This window comes from Microcaecilia unicolor, chromosome 4 (assembly GCF_901765095.1).
Source record: "Microcaecilia unicolor chromosome 4, aMicUni1.1, whole genome shotgun sequence".
NCBI classification, from domain to species: Eukaryota; Metazoa; Chordata; class Amphibia; order Gymnophiona; family Siphonopidae; genus Microcaecilia; species Microcaecilia unicolor.
The window spans coordinates 120738241-120755103 of NC_044034.1; the positions used below are offsets into that span (position 1 = coordinate 120738241).

At 47.2% G+C, this 16863-nt stretch overlaps 1 protein-coding gene and 1 long non-coding RNA gene across 2 annotated transcripts in view; both read left to right on the top strand.

Annotated features, from left to right (window-relative positions):
- MYCBP2 (MYC binding protein 2) overlaps positions 1 to 16863 on the top strand; it is a 937772-nt gene that overhangs the window by 712828 nt on the left and 208081 nt on the right.
- LOC115468683 lies at positions 1795 to 16264 on the top strand. Its single transcript, XR_003941902.1, has 3 exons — positions 1795 to 1931; positions 11101 to 11324; positions 16204 to 16264. It is a non-coding gene; the product is annotated as an uncharacterized LOC115468683 (long non-coding RNA).

Here is a 16863-nt window from a genome sequence, read left to right on the forward strand (position 1 = left end):
AACCAACTGATAAAATATGATAGTGGCAGTGATACTGAATGCAAAACTACATCATATATATATACAGACAGCTACATGATGGACATTCAACCATGAATGTACCAAAGATGCCACTACAGAGTACAGAAAAGTGCTAGAACTTATGCAGTCTCTTCTAATTCATCGCCAGGAGTAATCACTCGGACTTTCCCATCATAAGCAAAATTTTACTTCTACCTGAATCTGTAATCCAGGTCAGCTGAAAGGTTCTGGTATTGCCAACTTAATAAATATTTCTGGAGTCATTGAATCCATTTTAAACTTCTGCTGACTACCATAAACAGCACTGACCTTCTTAGGAAATTGCATCTGACAAATGGCCCCTTTGGTCTTGAAAGTTCATGTACAATCTATCTAAATAATTCTCACCTCCAACATTCTGAAGCTCACTCTGTGCCAGGGGAAACACTGAAGCCCTGCACTGTTGGTAGGCTAGGCTGTCAGCACCACTCAGTGTCACTCATGCACCACTCACTCTCACTCATAGACCCGCCCTCAGCCACGCCCCTTCTGGACATAATTCGCTACCCCAACGTTCTAATGAAGCCTCAGAAATTTCCCAAAGTTGAAGATCCTAGATCGCAGGTGTGTCTGCCCTGCCCTCGCGTCAAATGTGATGACATTGAGGACGGAGCAGATACACTCAACAAATCACATTGCCCACCAAAAAGTGGCGTACACCACGACGCGAACGAAGGACGCCGGCAGACCAAGGGGGGGCCCTGCCGCACACTCTCTGGAACAAGGAAGGGACACACAATTCCCGCACCTCACACGCCAATCCAGTGCAGCCAAAAGGCGCCGTAAAGTTCCACCACATCCCCCACCCTGTATCCGCACCCACTGCCACCCCCCTTTCACTCCCACCCAGGTCGTCCATAATGCCGCTCCTCTCTCCGTCCGCCCACCCACCCAACATACCTGCCCAAACACGATCACCTGTTTTTTAGAAGCAAGATGGTACCGCAGGCAGCCAGCACACATTGGCTGTTCACTCTCAAGCCGCTCCTCCTCTAACCTGACGTCAGTGCCCCTGATGGACGAACCCAGAGGACCGCAGCGACATCAGAGGCCAGAGGAGGAGCAGCTTCAGAGTGAACAGCCAATGTCTGCTGGCTGCCTGCGGTGCCGACTTGCTTCTAAAAAACAGCTGATTGTGTTTGGGCAGGTATGTTAGGTGGGTGGCTAGACGAAGAGGGGGGAACGGCAGTATTGACGACCTGCGTGGGGGTGGAAAGGGGGTGCGGAGACTGGAAACGTTTCTCTGCAATCCCCTTGAGCCAGAAACGGGCCTTTTTTACTAGTAACGTATATTTTTGGTCCTTTAAAAGGTATCACACATTGCAGACAATCTGTTTTTCTTCAGGACCAAAGTTACTGTTAAGATTCTATACGATCTTTGATGGCAAGATAATATCAATAGCCACTGGCACATGGGTAATGTAACTTTTGTATGTAGAAACATAGAAGTGGGCAAAAAGGACTTCTTCACCCACCTACCTACGGTGTTGCCACATGACTTATTCAATCTATGATATCTTCTCTCCTGCCAATAAGGTCCTCCTTTATATCTGTCCTTTTACTTGTTTGAATTCTGACACCATTTTGGATCCTGTAAATATCCACAGGAAGTCTATGCAGATGTCCAACTTCACTTCAACTTAATATGATTCCTTGAAATTGGTAAACAACATTCAGCGGGTATCTTTTTTTTCTGAATTTCTCTTTCCAACTAGGTGCTGGAGTCTCAGTTTAAGCAGTCCGACCACCAGTTCCTGCATCAAAGCAATGTCTTCCACCACATTAATAATATTCTTTCCAAGTCTGATGATGGAGATAGTGAGGAGAGTTTTAACATCAGTATCCAGTCCGGATTTGAAGCTATAAATCAGGTAAGTCTTAATTTGCTAAAGGTTATGTAGTTTGTACTTCATGGCCACCTCTGTCCTACCGCACACATGCATCCACCCCCTCGCACACACCTCCAGCAAAACATATCTTTCCATATCGTCCTTACACTGTTCCAGAACTTGCGGGTTAGTCATCGTCCATTGAGAACTCAGAAGTGAGCTGAAGCATATAACCCTAGCCAGGAAGCTTCAACAGGTGGAAGGACGTAGCTTCAAACCCTGAGCTCTTGTTAGGCCGTTCCTGGTCCAGTTGGTCACTGGCTCCCAGTTGAGCTAGTCAGGCTTCTGCCTTCATAGGAGGTCATCCCAGGTGATTCCAGGGCACTGCCTCCTGAAGCCCCTGCTACACCCCTGCCCCCCAGTTGATGTTCAGCAAGGCTCAGCAGCTAGTTTAAACTGGCAGCAAGAAAATAAATAATGAGAGGCTGATTTAAGGGAAACAGCTGATGCTAGTGAGCCATTCTGTCTTTCAGTGGGAGTGGCTTGTGTTGATGCAATGATTGGAGCTGGGCCAGTGGAGCACAGGAGCTGTAAGTCTCTCTCCTGATTTTTATCCAGAGTGGCGAACAGGGCGCATCTATGAGTTTTCCTTTTGGAGGGAGGGGCTCTTGCCAAGCTGCTATAAAACCCATATAAGGGGCATGACTGGGCAATGGCAGCCCTCACTGAAGCGGTTAAGAGGGGCTCCCACTGCAAAGCCTGCTGAGGGACCTTCCAACCGCTGCGTGCCTTGTAAGTTGGGCAAGGCATGTGAAGAGGAGACTGGCTCTCAGGAGCAAGGGCTGATGCTGGGTTTTGCCACAAATGTTGAATTCCCCTGATATAGCCACCAGCGTTTTGACTGCCTCCGTGAGACTGTACCAGTGTTTCAGTATCCATGCTGGGCAGTCTTGTAGTAGGAGGCTAAGGTTGTTTGTAAATTACTGGCCACATATGACCTTCAATTAGTGGTGTCTAGAAATCATGCAGCTAAGAATACCATCTACATCTATTTGAAACGCATCAGATTTCCCACTGAGACCATAGTGATCAGAGCGCTCAGGCAGTTGAACCCATTCTACCAGGGACAAAAGAGCAGGGATTTTACTCTCAAGTATTTTCTAATCATAAAAAACAGAAGTTAAAGAATTCTGTCCCACCCTGGATCTAAGGACCCTGAGCAAGTTTTTCTTAAGAGAAAAAAATTCAGGATAGTTTTCAAAAAGCACCTAATTCCTTTTTGTGAGACTGTATTCTGGACTTAAAAGATGCTTACACTCACATAGAGTTATGTCCCAGTCTCAGGAGGTGTCTCACGTAGTTAAACACTGCTATCACTTTTGCATATTGCCTTTTTGACTTTTCACATCTGCTCCTTGGATATTCATGAAATGCCTTGTGCATATCTACCGAGAATGGCAGCGTACATATCCTCCTATTTGGATGATTGGCTGGTCAAGAATATATCTTGAGAAGAGGCAAAAGGATCAGTGCTCACAATCATCTGAGTTCTAGAATTACTGGGATTGTCATACACTATCCTAAGTCCCAACTACGCCTGTCACCAAATTAGAATCCATAGGAGATCTGCTAGACCATGATTCAGGTGAAAGCCTTTATACCACCTCAAAGGATCACCAGTCTAGCATCTGGTGCGGTTGAAATCTAAAGATGTCAGCAGAAATAAGCTTGGAACAAGTTGAGGATATTGGGCCACATGGCCTCAGCGATACATGTAACACCCCTGTCACATCTCAAGATGAGATGATCTCAATGAACCTTCATACACAGTGGACACAGGCCACTCACAGATTGTAGGACACCATATCTATCCCAGAGCTCCTTTAGCACTCTGTCCTGTTTAATGGTTCCGTCGGATTTTGACAAAAGACGTATCATTTCAGATTCAAAAAGTGCTAATGACAGATGCTTCCAAGCTGAGCAGTGGAGCCCTTGTAGATGGCTTTCACACTCAAGAGTTGCGGTCCACCCAGAAGAAGCAATCAGATAAATTTCCTGGTATTGAGAACCATCTGGAAAGCTGTATTTCAGAGACCAGTTGGCAACAAACTTGTGTTGATACAAACAGAAAATCAAGTAATGATGGAGGAACAGGGTCATACTTCCTGTGTCAGGAGTCTCTCAGAATGAGGAATTGGGCCATGTCTCATAAAATGGCCTTCAGGTCCACTTAATTGGCAGGAAATTACAACTGCCTGGCAGACAAGCTGAGTCATATAGTACAAGCACATGAAGTGGGCCTTGGATAAGATGACGAAGGGCCTCTGAGGATTTTGAGAATGGGCCACTTTCTCAATAGTCTTTTTGCCACTCCTCAAAACAGGAAGGTACCTCACTTCTATTCCAGTATAGAAACAAGCGGCAAGCTAGCCTTGGACACCTTCCTCCTATATTGACTGGAGGGTCTTTCTTTGCTGTTACATACTTGCAGTTGCGTACCTGTTTGAGCCATGTGATCCCACCAGAGCCCACCCATGGCAGATGGAACACCAGCACCAAGTCCTCCTTAAGCCTGGAGCTATGGGTGTAGTTTCATCGTTTCATACATATTCATTATGGTTCTTCAACCCCCACCCCCCAGACTAATGGGGAAATTTCTCTCATGTCCCCCACATTCACACAAATTAGCAAGGGGAGAGTGCACTATCCTTAAGCCTGACACAGCACCATCTCTGTTCACTTTCTCCAAATCCCAGCTCTTTCTCCTTCCTTATCAGCAACTCTCCATACCATGCCACATAGAAAAAAATACCCCCCCCCCCCCCAAAAAAAAAAAAAAAACAGGCAGCACTTTTCCATCCCTTCCCCCCACACCTTACAGGCAGCACTTTTTCCTAGCCCTCCTTCCCCAGAGGCAGCACTAACCCTACCCCCCTCTTTTGCATAACTTTTTTTCTCTGAGGACAAGTAGGCTGCTTATTCTCACTGATGGGTTGACGTCCGATGGCAGCCCCAGGACCGGAATTCTACCTAGCAACAAAGTTTGCTAGAGCCCTGTGCGCATGAGTGAGCGCACCGCGCATGCGCGGCCATCTTCCCGCCTGTCGTGAACGTGCCCCTCAGTCTCTTTTTTTCCCGCGGTCAGGGTGGCTGTTTTTCGGTTACTCTGCTCCTCAAGAGAGAGCCCTTACGGTTTTTTGCCGTCTTTTTTCTTAGTTTTGCGGGTTTGCTCGCTTGTTTCTTTTTTTTTTTTTAAAGTAAAGTAAAGTTCATCTTAGCTGCCCTTCTCTTTAGTTTGCGGTAGTTTTTTTTGTTTGTTTCATGTGTGCGGCCCTGTTGGCGCCCGTACGGGGTTTTGCTTTTTTCCCCCTTCTTTTTGGCGCCATCGCGTCTTTTGATTTCACCGCCGCGATTTTTCCGTCAATGTCATCGAAGATCGCCAGCAGCTTCAAGAAGTGCACTCGGTGCAGCTGGGCCATCTCAGTCACTGATTCACACGCTTCGTGTATTCAGTGTCTTGGGGTGAGTCACCGCCCCGTTGCTTGTACTTTGTGTCGCGGCCTTAAAAAGCGGACACAAGCGTTGAGATTAGCTCAGTGGGAGCGCCTGTTCCACGCTTCGCCCGGTCCTTTGGCATCGACGTCGGCAACAGTACTGAGATCGGCGGTGTCGATGTCGGCACCAGAGAGTTCATCGACGTCCAGAGCGCAGGTAATGGCTGTCCAGAGACCATCTCACATTGGTAGCAGTGGGCCATCGAGTGGGTCTCCACCTGCCTCTAGGTCCCCTGCGGTGCGGGCCCATCGGGACCGATCTTCTTCGGACCCGACCCCGAGGAGACTTTTGGATTCAACGTCTTCCTCGTTGGTACCGGGGGGTACCGAGACGTGCTTCGAGCCAAGGCGAAGAAGCATCGGCATCGGTTGCCCTCCCGCCACGGTACCAAGAACTTCGGGACGCCAAAGGATTTGGCACCCGTAAATCGTCGACGCCGGGAGGACCACTCACCCTTCATTCAGGAGGTGTCGATGCGCACTTCTCCAGACAGCCCGGTACCGCCTCTGCCTCCTCAGCAGATTCGGGCTTTGACTCCTGTACCGACTCCCCAGCCTTTCTCCACAGCCACTCTTGAAGAGCGCCTCAAAGCCATTCTTCCAGGGATCCTGGAAAGGCTGCTGCGATCGTCTGTTCCGGTACTGGTAGTGCTTGCGCCTGCGGTACCGTCAATAGATGCGGCGGCTGGCTCCCCGTCCATGGTGAGGCCTTCTGTGCCGTGTCGGCCGCCACCCAAGTGGCTTCCCCGTCATCGAGGTCATCGTTCCTCGGCGTCGAGACGGGCCCGGCTTCAGACTGCGGTCAGAGAGATCGTGTCTGATACCGAGGGAGAGGCCTCGTGGGAGGCAGATGAGGACCCAAGATATTTCTCGGATGAGGAGTCTTGTGGTCTTCCTTCTGATCCTACTCCTTCACCAGAGAGAAAGCTTTTCCCCCCGAGAGTTTGTCTTACTCATCTTTTGTCGGGAAATGTCTATGGCCATTCCTTCCCAGTGGTCACTGAGGATGAGCCCAGGGCTGAGATGTTCGAGATCCTGGACTATCCTTCACCACCTAAAGAGTCATCACTGTTCCCCTATATAATGTCCTTAAAGCAGACATTGATGGCGGACTGGATGAAACCATTTACTAATCCCACCATCCCTAAGAAAGTTGAGTCCCAGTACCGGATTCACGGGGACCCGGTTTTGATGAAGACCCAGTTGCCTCATGACTCTGGAGTTGTGGATTCCGCTCTCAAGAGCGCCAAGAGTTCTAGGGATTATGCCTCGGCGCCCCCGGGGCGAGAGTCTAGAACTCTGGACTCTTTTGGGAGGAAGCCCTATCATTCCTCTATGCTCGTGGCCAAGATCCAATCCTACCAGCTCTACACGAGCATCCATATGCAGAATAATGTGAAGCAACTGACGGACTTGGTCGATCAGCTCCCTTCGGAGCAGGCCAAGCCTTTTCAGGAGGTGGTCAGGCAGCTGAAGGCGTGTCGTAAATTCCTGTCCAGGGGTGCTTATGACACTTTTGATGTTGCGTCTAGGGCCGCCGCTCAAGGTATAGAGATGCACAGACTCTCATGGCTGCGTGCCTCTGACCTGGAGAATCATGTCCAGCAGCGGATTGCAGACACTCCTTGCCAGGGGGATGACATTTTTGGTGAGAAGGTCGAACAGGTGGTAGAACAGCTCCATCAGCGGGACACCGCATTCGACAAACTCTCCCACCGGACGCCTTCAGCATCTACCTCTTCAGGTAGATGTTTTTATGGGGGTCGGAGGAATGCTCCCTACGCTTACAATAAGCGCAGGTATAATCCTCCTTCCCCCAGCCTGCTCAGGCTAAGCCCCAGCGCGCTCATTCACGTCAACAGCGTGCGCCTCAACAGGCCCCTGCAGCTCCCCAGCAAAAGCAAGGGACGGGCTTTTGACTGGCTCCAGGCAAGCATAGCCGACATAAAAGTGTCTGTGCCGGACGATCTACCAGTCGGAGGGAGGTTAAACTTTTTTCACCAAACGGTGGCCTCTTGTAACCTCCGATCAGTGGGTTCTCCAAATAGTCCGGCTAGGATACTCCCTCAATTTGATGTCCAAACCTACAAATTGTCCACCAGGAGCTCAGTCCTTCAGCTTCCAGCACAGGCAGGTACTTGCAGAGGAACTCTTTGCCCTTCTCAGCACCAGTGCAGTCAAGCCCGTTCCACCGGGGCAAGAAGGGCTGGGATTCTATTCCATATACTTCCTTGTGCAAAAGAAAACAGGGGGATGCGTCCCATCCTAGACCTACGGGCCCTGAACAAATATCTGATTCGAGAAAAGTTCAGGATGCTTTCCCTGGGCACCCTTCTTTCCATGATTCAGGAAAACGATTGGCTATGCTCTCTGGACTTGAAGGATGCTTATACACATATTCCGATACTGCCAGCTCACAGGCAGTATCTTCGATTCCATCTCGGAACACAGCACTTTCAGTATTGTGCACTGCCCTTTGGTCTCGCCTCCGTGCCCCAGGTGTTCACCAAATGCCTGGGGGTAGTGGCAGCGTCTCTATGCAAGCTGGGAGTGCACGTCTTCCCTTATCTCGACGATTGGCTGGTAAAGAGCACTTCCGAGACAGGAGCTCAGCAGTCCATGCAGATGACTCTCAAACTCCTGGAGCTACTCAGGTTTGTTATCAATTACCAAAGTCCCATCTTCTTCCAGTCCAACAACTAGAATTCATAGGAGCTGTTGGATTCCAAGATGACTCACGCCTACCTCCCCGAAGCAAGGGCAGATCACAGCTCGGCAGATGTTGAGATTGTTGGGCCATATGGCTTCCACAGTTTATGTGACTGCCATGGCCCGCCTGCACATGAGATCAGCTCAATGGACCCTAGCTTCCCAGTTGTATTAGGCGGGGGATCTGGAGGATGCAATCCAGCTGTCCACAGAGTTTCTCATTCCCTCTATTTGTGGACAGTTCGATCCAATTTGATCGTGGGACGTCCCTTTCAAATTCCTCAGCCTCAAAAGGTGCTGACAACGGATGTGTCTCTTCTGGGGTGGGGAGCTCATGTCGGTGGGCTCCACACTCAAGGAGCTTGGTCCCTCCAGGAAACCAGTCTTCAGATCAACCTCCTGGAGTTGAGAGCGGTCTGGAACACGCTAAAGGCTTTCAGAGATCGGCTGTCCTATCAAATCATTCAAATTCAGACAGACAATCAGGTTGCCATGTACTACATCAACAATCAAGGGGGCACCGGATCTCTCCCCCTGTGTCAGGAAGCCGTTCAGATGTGGCATTGGGCTCACCGGCATGGCATGTTTCTCCAAGCCACCTATCTGGCGGGCGTAAACAACAGTCTGGCCGACAGATTGAGCAGGATCATGCAACCTCACGAGTGGTCGCTCAGCTCGGGCGTGGTACGCAAGATCGTCCGAGCGTGGGGCACCCCCTCGGTGGATCTTTTTGCCACTCAGACCAATCACAAAGACCCTCAGTTGTGTTCCAGACTTCAGGCCCACGGCAGGCTAGCGTCGGATGCCTTTCTCCTACATTGGGGCAAGGGCCTCCTGTATGCATATCTTCCCATACCTTTGGTGGGGAAGACTTTGCTGAAACTCAAGCAGAATCATGGAACCATGATTCTGATCGCTCCCTTCTGGCCACGTCAGATTTGGTTCCCGCTTCTTCTGGAGTTGTCCTCCGAAGAACCGTGGAGATTGGAGTGTTTTCCCACCCTCATTACTCAGAACGAGGGGGCGCTTCTGCATCCCAACCTCGATCCCTGGCTCTCTCAGCCTGGATGTTGCGAGCGTAGACTTTGCCTCCTTGGGTCTGTCGGAGGGTGTCTCCCGAATCTTGCTTGCTTCCAGGAAAGATTTCACTAAAAAGAGTTACTCTTTTAAATGGGGGAGGATTGCCGTATGGTGTGACAGCAAGGCCCTAGACCCTCGCTTTGTCCTATACAGACCCTGCTTGAATATGTTCTGCACTTGTCTGAGTCTGGTCTTAAGACCAACTCCGTAAAAGTTCAGCTTAGTGCGATTAGTGCTTCTCATCACCGTGTAGAAGCCTCTCTCTGGACAGCCTTTAGTTGTTCGCTTCATGAGAGGTTTGCTTTTGTCAAAGCCCCCTGTCAAACCTCCACCAGTGTCATGGGATCTCAATGTCGTTCTCACCCAGCTGATGAAACCTTTTGAGCCACTGAATTTCTGCCATCTGAAGTACTTGACCTGGAAGGTCATTTTCTTGGGCTGTTACTTCAGCTCGTAGAGTCAGTGAGCTCCAAGTCTTGGTAGCCCATGCTCCATATACTAAATTTCATCATAACAGAGTAGTTCTCCGCACTCACCCTAAGTTCTTGCCCAAGGTGGTGTCGGAGTTCCATCTGAACCAGTCAATTGTCTTGCCAACTGATCATGTGAGCTTAGGGAACTTTGTTGTATTCTGGCATCAAGACTCTTGCATTTACAGTTTGGATGTTGAAAGGATAACCCTTGCTTCTTTGTATTTGCCTGACTGTGTTTCACAGTCTTACTAGCTTCCAGGAAAGATTCCACTAGAAGGTCTTACAGTTTTAAGTGGAGGAGGTTTGCCATCTGGTGTGATGGAAAGACCTTAGACCCTTTTTTCTGTCCCACACAAAAACTGCTTGAGCACCTTCTATATCTGAGTCAGGTTTAAAAATCAATTCTGTTAGGCTACACCTTCCCTTTTCCGCTTCCTCAAGAACCTCTCCCTCTTTGCTGCCCTTGCAATGATGGGATCGAGGATCACTCCTTATACATATACACTGGTGGGTGTCTTTCCCACTTTCACAAGGAGTGGACCACCATTACTGCAGACCAGTGGGCCTTTGTTACCATTTTCCGTGGCTACAAGCTAGAATTTTCAAAGCCACTAGCAGATCTTTTCATGCTATCCCCTTGTGGAAGGAAAAATTATTTAATTACCTAATAATTTTCTTTCCTTTAGTCCCAAAGGATCAGTCCATAGCCCCCCCTTCTGTGATGTTTTCGGTTTTTCTGGGTTCTGTGTAATTGTGGGTGTTTGTATTGTTCTGGTTCCATTATTCTTAAGGCGCAAGTTTTACCTTTATTCATAGTTATTTTTTTATCAAGAGGCTGGAATTTTTTTCTCTCTGGAAACTCCTCTTTCATTGTTTTGTTATCGAATACTGGCTTGGTTGCTAAGTTCAGGAGCTTATGAGGCACAACTCAAGAGTTCTCTATCTCCACCTGCTGGTGGATGGTCACAACCCATTTGTCTAGACTGATCCTTTGGGACTAAAGGAAAGAAATTTGTCATGTAATTAACTAATTTTTCCAGAGTCATTATTTACAACTGTATTACCAGAGTAACAGGTGGAACCTTAGCCACACTTAAGAATGGAAATGGTTATAAATATAAATGTTTGTGAATTGTATGAAATAGAAGTAGCTCAGACATAATTTAAATCAAAATACATTTAGGACCTGATTCACTAACACCTTTTCCATTCTCTTTATCTTTGGGGAAAAGCTATTGATGAATCAAGCCTTTGCTGTAGCTAGCTCTATAGCATAATATTTTCTGCAAACATGTAGCCTGTTTTATCGCTAAAGAAATTAATAATATACATATATGGAGATACTGAAAAGGTCTCCATTATCAGAACCATAGTATTCATTTTTTTTTTCTACAGGAACTTTGCATGGTAACCTCTCTAAAGGACCTGACCACCATAGTTGACATTAAAACATCCAGTCGACCTGCAATGATAGGTAGTCTGACTGATGGATCTACAGAAACATTCTGGGAGTCTGGAGACGAGGACAAAAACAAACCAAGAGCATCACAATTAATTGTGTTAAAGGAATTAATGCTCGCTATGTCTCTATTCATGTGGACAACTCCCGAGATTTAGGGGTAAGTAAGGAAAACTGGGAAAGCTTGTTAACATCAGACTTCAAATTTCACCATACAATGCTTTATCAGTTAACTGTGTTTCCTAAATGAAAGAGTAGAACATTAAGTTTTGATAATTAACTCAGTTTCCATTAAGCCTTGTTGTAGAGGTATTAATGTATTTTCCTTGATAAACCAATCCAGACATGTGGGTTGTGCTCCCCAGATAGCAGATGGAGACAAAAAATGCTGACTTCAGTGATGCACCCCTAGTATATGAATTGATGCAGCCCTAGATCTTCCAGTATTCTCTATCTCCAGCAGATGGTTGCAGCTTGGTTTGGTTCAGCAAGATTTCTGCGTGGCCTGGCTCTCTGGGGTACAGGTTAAGACCTGTAGCCCGGAAGTTGAACAGTGCCTTGAACTGAGCTGTTAGGGATCGGTCTAAAAACTACCTTAATTGAGCTTGTAGGAGCCCTGGTGTCGGGTCCAACCTACAGGTCTTTCTCCTGCAGGGACACTGCTAGGTGGGAGGGAGGGTAAATAGGAACCTGTATGTATGATTCCCAATGTCTTCCCCCACTCCCGATTTCATTTTGATTCTCTGCTGTATCTTTGCCTTCAGTAAGAACACTTATCTTCTCTGCCTTATAATGTTTTTAAAAAGGTAGAAAACTAATTAAAGGTAAAGAAAGGGAGAGGCCTAAGGGGGAGAATGCTAAGGCTTTTCAGAAGTGGCTATGGGGGAGACAACAGAGAATCTCTTACAGCAGTGCTAGTGCTAGTTCAGGGTTCTCACAAAAAGTACACCTGGCAGAGGTATGAGACTTGCATTAACCACCACGTCTCTAGCGCTGTTGACTCTTTCTGCTCCACCTGCAATGGAAACACAGTTGGTCAGTCTGATAATAATTTTGCCATTGCTCTGAGCATTTGGAGGACATCAAAGACCATGTCTCCAGCAGTCCCTGTGACTTTCCTGCTGGAGGGAGCCACAGTCATTTTGGTGACCAGCTGTATGCCTCCTACAGGTGCACACTGCACTGTCGGGTTTGGTTCCAGATGAGGAGATGCCTCCAGGAGAGCTGGGCATGCCTACAGATGCAGGGCACATCAATGATCTGGGTGGTCCAATGATTTTGAGTAAGCTGCTGAGGGAAATGAGCAGTGGGTCTGCAAAAGGCCCTTGTCTTCTTACAGGTTCCTGGGCATCCTCCAGGATGGCAAATGGATATACAGTTTGTGGGGTGGGAGCTTCAGGGACTCACTCTGCAAGTCCAAGGAGCCTTAAATGAACCAGGTTGGTCCCTGCCTTGCAAGAAGGCCTCGGCCTGGGAAGAGGAATGGCCACCTGGGGAAAACAAGCTATTATAGTTGTGGCTAGCGTTTGTGCAGATGAAGATAGACAAGGTTACTTGTTCTTAGGATCTTTTTTGATGTTTTATTGCAAATACTGGACTGACATTGCCAGATGTGAGGCGAATTCTGGCAGACAGCCGGGACCGTATTGAGCTATAAAGGCACTCCTGTTTTATTTACACTTCAGTGAAGGAATGATCAGTTTCAGATTTATCCTTTGAAGACTCCTGATGCAGGCCTATTAGGCTGAAACATGGCCCTTGTCAAGTCTTGGATACTGGGAGACTGGGCGGCTAAATGGCAGATGACGTTTAATGTGAGCAAGTGCAAGGTGATGCATGTGGGGAAAAGAACCCGAATTATAGCTACGTCATGCAAGGTTCCACGTTAGGGGTTACGGACCAAGAAAGGGATCTGGGTGTCGTCGTCGATAATACACTGAAACCTTCTGCCCAGTGTGCTGCTGCGGCTAGGAAAGCGAATAGAATGTTGGGTATTATTAGGAAAGGTATGGAAAACATGTGTGAGGATGTTATAATGCCGTTGTATCGCTCCATGGTGTGACCGCACCTTGAGTACTGTGTTCAATTCTGGTTGCTGCAGCTCATGAAAGATATAGTAGAATTGGAAAAGGTTCTGCAAGGGCGACTAAAATGATAGCGGGGATGGGACGACTTCCCTATGAAGAAAGACTAAGGAGGCTAGGGCTTTTCAGCTTGGAGAAGAGATGGCTGAAGGGAGACATGATAGAGGTATATAAAATATTGAGTGGAGTGGAACAGGTGGATGTGAAGCGTCTGTTCACGCTTTCCAAAAATACTAGGACTAGGGGGCATGCGATGAAACTACAGTGTAGTAAATTTAAAACAAATCGGAGAAAATGTTTCGTCACCCAACGCTTAATTAAACTCTGGAATTTGTTGCCGTAGAACGTGGTGAAGGCGGTTAGCTTAGCAGAGTTTAAAAGGGGGTTAGGCGGTTTCCTAAAGGACAAGTCCATAAACCACTACTAAATGGACTTGGGAAAAATCCACAATTCCAGGAATAACATGTATAGAATTTTGTACGTTTGGGAAGCTCGCCAGGTGCCCTTGGCCTGGATTGGCCGCTGTTGTGGACAGATGCTGGGCTCGATGGACCTTTGGTCTTTTCCCAGTGTGGCATTACTTATGTACTTATGTTCACCATAATCTTTCCATTATCCTTACGCCACTCTTGCTGTGTGTGTGTGTGTCTGTTTGACTGCATGGGTTCTGATCTTCTACTTCTGCATCATACTTTTTTGAGTGCCAGAAATTGAAAGACTTTCCTGGAAGAAGGGAACATGGATATGAATGGTGGAAGCACCTATAGGGGAGGCAGTGAATGGGGACTGTCAGCTTTACACATAGTCTCGTGCCCTGGCAATGGGGTATCAATGTAGAGCGGGTCTGTTCCACTGGGACAACTATGCAGATATCTGTTATGATTCTGCCGGTTTGGCTGAGGGGGGGGGGGCGTCTCTTCTGATTGGCTGCCAGGGTTTGTGCTGACGTCAGGGGATAGTACTTTAGCCTGCAGCTGAAGAGTTCCTCTGCTTTTGCGTTACTTACACTTGGTGGTAAGTGGAAAGCCTGATAGGTTTCTCTCAGAACGTGCTCTGGGTTCTGACAGGGATCTGTGTTTGTGTTAGAGTTTTCTTTTCCTTCCCTCTGGGTTAGCTGCTGCTGTGTGTGTGTGCGTAGCTCTGTAATCAGGGTCAGCTGCTCGTTTGTTTAGTGGGGCCTGGGCATTGCAGGGCTGGGGGCTGAGTGAGAGCGTTATCTCCTTTGTTTGTTAGTTTTAAGGATTTCTCTTCCCAGTGTCCCGGCCTGCTGGCTCAGTGAGTTTAACCTTTTGTGTACTGTGTGTATTGTGTTCCTGCCTCTGCCAGTGTGTTTGTTCTATCGGCCCTGCTCCCTCTCGGGAAGGGAAGCCTTCTCTCTGATTGTTGATTTATGGAACTCTCTGCTGGCTCTACAATCTTAACCCTTTGTGTTCTATGTGCCTCTGTCTACAGTGGGTTTGAGGCTAAGGCTTTCTGCCTTCCTTTTGTGTCTGGTTCCACTGGCTTCTGCCTGGGGCTTCCTACCCTGGGGGGGGGGGTTGCTGTGTTAGTTCCCCTGTCCTGCGCTAGTCCCCTGGGTGGGCATGGCCCGCTCTGGTCCTTTGTTTCTCCCTCTGCCCTATTGCTGGTGTTCAGCGCATGTCTGGCATCTTGGGGTCCCGGGGGCCCTCTGGGTTCTTTCACCCCTCCCTGTGTGTGTCTGGGTTCCCGTTTGGCCGTGAGGCCCGCACGAGTGGCTCTGTGTGCGTGGGTTCCGGTTTGGCCGCGAGGCCCGCCTGTATGCCTATTTCCCTTCTTCCTGAGGGACTGTGGGGAGGGGTAGCTTAGGAGTATTGTGTAGCTGGGGTGTGTGGTGGTGGGTCGGTCTCCCCTTGGCTTGGGTCGGCGCTCTGCTGGCCTCGGCCAGGGCCCAAGGGCTCACGACCAACCCAACGGATTACAATATCCTTGCCTGTAAAATCCTATATATATTGTTACTGAGTATCCACATTAATTCATCAGTTTTTATGCAGTATCACTGGGATATTTAACACAATGGTAATAATTATCAATATTATAAACAGCACTGATGATGATCCAAGGTTCTTGCTGCAGTGAGAGTTGGCTTAGTATCTGCTGAGGGTTTCATGTAGCTCTCTGTAAAAATGGTTTTTGCCATACTGATCATCTTCAAGGCAAAAGGTCCACTTTGTTATTCTTTGTGGGCAGACGTCAGCCAAACAAATTAGTCATTAATGTTCCACAAGATTATTCCTCCAGAAAAAAAAGGTAACACATGTACTTCTTTGTCAGCTGGGATGCTGCTGCAATGCTTGTGTTGGAAGAAAAATCCTCCCTTCCCCCTTCAACTGAGTGCAAGGGATCTGTTTATTTTAGCTCAGGTTTTGCTGTGAGCTGTACAAACCCTCTGTCTCATTCTCCTTTGCTGCACTACAGTGAAAGGGAACCTAGAAGGGTATCTGTTTCTTTTTCCTGTCACAGGACCCAATCCTGTATGTCCTTATAAGTATTTTACATAAGGCTCTGTGTTCAATGGAGCCCTTTATAAAATAGTGCCAAAATTGAGCACATCCTGACCTGGATGTCTGAATGTGATCTCAACATTATATGTAAAGTTCCTCCCAAAGCTGTCAGAAATATTTCTCCAGGAACCTTTTGGTTGTGAAGAGTGACCCAGATTACCTTCTGTGCTCGGCAGTTTCTGGTGCATGTCACTGCAGATCAGCGATGCGCACCCATCTTAGAGCTAGATTCATTGATTTGCCACTTTAGGATTACCCTGTTTTATCAACAGCATACCAGTCCTAAATTGATGCTCACTATAGACTGAAATATGTTTTTCAAAATTGGTAGTCTCTCTACACCATTGTTCCATATTTGTTGTACTGAGATTCTCAAATTTATGGAGTCCATCTATGATTATGTGCCAAAATTGTATTTGCTTATCTATTCTAGAATAAGGTAACATCAATGACTTTCCTAAGTGGCAAGGCAGTGGAAGACCTTTGCAGACTAAAAAGGTAAATAGCATCAATAATGGATTTATATAAGTATTATAACACGGAGTAAATTAAATTATACATAAATTAGGTTCTCCATAACTGTCCCACTAACATGGTCATTGCATTTTCTGATTCCTTATTAGGCATGAGCTATACACAAATTAGTAAAAGTGGCATACTGCTATTCTGATAGTAAAAGGGAGTTTCCCAATATGTAAGTCATGCAAATCCTACCGAAAAGAAGTAAAGGATTGAAACAGAATATATGCCAGATAAGGATCAGAAATGACCAGTCTATCAAAGAGTTATTTAACTGAAGGCCAATATGCCTTTCTCCAGTAACCAATTTTATGCAAATGCTCACTTTCAAATGCGGGTTCAATGGGATACCAAATCAGTATATCATCTTTTCTTAAGTCTGATTTTGGTTACTGTCAGATTGAGTTACTGCTAAAGAAGGGGATGATCCAGTGATGGAATTATGATTGTTAACTGGGGTTGACAAACTTTTTTTATGTTACAACCTAGCCTAAACAATGTATTTGTGATAAAGACGTAACAATGTCTACCATTCTGTTTTAGCTACGACAAAACCTAAACCCTCCACATTAGA